The 2,393-nt window shown below is 32.2% G+C and overlaps 1 protein-coding gene across 2 annotated transcripts in view; it reads left to right on the top strand.

The window, feature by feature from the left end:
- Positions 1-2,393, top strand: part of LOC108687612 (RNA-binding protein Musashi homolog Rbp6) — a 453,571-nt gene that overhangs the window by 444,684 nt on the left and 6,494 nt on the right. The gene's annotated exons all lie outside the window — the stretch shown is intronic.

Below are 2,393 nucleotides of genomic sequence, written 5' to 3' on the forward strand. Positions count from 1 at the left end.
TATATATATATACTATATATAAGCTTAACCCGCTTCTATTCCTAGCTATTTCCATTGCATCTCTTATTTGCATTTTTCCATGTGATTTTTCCATGTGAACCTCTCATATATGACATATCACGAAGTAATATCTACTAAATTGAGAATAGTATTTTCGCTGACATATTTACATTTGACAATAATCTTAAATGCTTTATTTAATCTTTTATAAATGTGATTTCCCTTTTAATTTTTTTTAATGTTCTCGTAATGCGTGACAATAATATTCATTTTGCAAATCGCAATTTAGTTAAATTATTAACAATATAATAGAATGAAACAATCTAATAATATGTATCTAATAATGTCCACGCATCGTTCAATAAGATGCAACTAATCAAATTAAATTGACAAATTTAAATTGACAAATTTAAATTATATTTTCTAATCTATTAGCTAAAACGTGTATATACAGAAATTAATAAAGATATACATAAAAAAATGTGTAATTACAAAACTAATATAATTAATGTAATTAGAGGAAATAGAATAGAAAATATAAGAAATAAAAGAATTCTTTTTGTTTTAACAATTGCAATTTAAACATTTCAATTAGCAAATATAATTTATGTTAATGTTTTTAATGTTTTTTATAACTTAACAACATAAATGCAATTTAAATATTGAATATGAATTATCAAATATATTTATATTACGATATCCACACACACACACACACACACACACATACACACACACACACACACACACACACACACACACAGAAAGACATATACTGTATATAATAATAATTATTTGTTTTAAGTATTTCAAAAGTTCACCCACAAATCTATAATAAGTTCATCACGAGCATCAAATACATTCAAAATATATTCCAAATCCTAATAAATTTAATACTTCAATTAAGATTATTAAATTAAAACGAATTCGATTCGCTTATAAAGTCGCTTTTTCGATCAATTTTATAATATTCTTCAGAAGAAAGTAATTCTTTGAGCACATAATAATAATGAATTTTTTAAAATTTATAATAAGTATGTTTTTTATGATTATTATCAAGAAAATTTTCTTTATTAAAGATAACCGTTACTTAATAATAAAGGAGAGAATAAATTGAGTGATTATTTTTCTTAGCAATAGAATGATATCTTTCTATATATATAAAATCATGCAGGTACGCACGTTGTCAGAGTTAAATTGTAGCATAGAAATACGCAATAATACAATGCGTTATTTAATTCACGCAGTACGTTAACATAAATCTTTGTTTCTTCTTAGTTGAGGTAACAATTCGCATTACAGATCGTACTCCCCGTCCCCGTTTTTGTTTCTCATCATTCTCAGCTTTCTTCTTGTTCTTTATTAATGTTAGGAGTGCCGGCGGTGTACTACCACGGAACAGGAAGTGAGAATGCAGGCCGCGCGTATACAGAGGCGCCGATGCAACACGTCCAACGCAATGCACTCCGAAAGAAATGTATGAAGTCGACATTCACTTTGCTCGAAATACGCACTTCGAAATACCTCCTTCTCTTTCTTCTTTATTTGTCTATCTGTCTTTTATATACCTTTTTCACCATCACCCGTTTCTTTCTCTCATTCTCTTTCTCTCTATATCTTTTTCACTTTCTTTCTATCTCTCTACCTGCAGAAATCCCCTATGCGCGATCTTTCGAAGTACAACATTTCTTGAGAATTCTTCCTGAATCGTCCCACCTCGTTTATCGCGTTTCGTTTCTGCCTTCGTCTATACCGTACGGAAAATGCATATTAATACCGAAGTGCATTTCGATGCATCGAGTGCTACTCTAGGGAATCTCTCGCACTGTAGTCTCGACGGCGATCGATACTCCTAGGTTCCATTATTGCTACAGCCAGCCGATACATCCGAATCGAAACCGTAGTCGTGGCAGTAAACGCCAACGCGGTTTCGAACATCCTTGCCCGATGGAGAAAGTTGATACCAACGATACGAGCAAGAGCTTTCTAAGTGCCTAGAGAAAAACACCTGTCACACTTTTCGGCGATGTATGGCGCTTCCGTTATTTCCAACGTGTTTCCTTACACGCACGAACTCATCCGTCGAATGTAATTTTTCATGGTAGAAGAACCATGATGTGGTTCTGTATACGAATGTTTAAGAGCTACTTTTTACACTTGAATGTGTCAAAGACGAGAGGCAGAAGGCACGTATACACTCGAGGATTGTCAACATCCTCGGACGAAACTCGAAAACAAGAGAGACGATTGACAAAGCAACACATTCAGAAAAATCACTTTTTTGCGTCTGTTCTCTCTTCAATCGTCCATCTGGCGTGTCATCATTTCTCTGTTCTATTCTTTTCTTTTTTTTTTCCTTTTACATATATATGCATATATATATATATATATAT

Source organism: Atta colombica, unplaced genomic scaffold (genome assembly GCF_001594045.1).
Source record: "Atta colombica isolate Treedump-2 unplaced genomic scaffold, Acol1.0 scaffold21, whole genome shotgun sequence".
In the NCBI taxonomy this organism is placed as follows: Eukaryota; Metazoa; Arthropoda; class Insecta; order Hymenoptera; family Formicidae; genus Atta; species Atta colombica.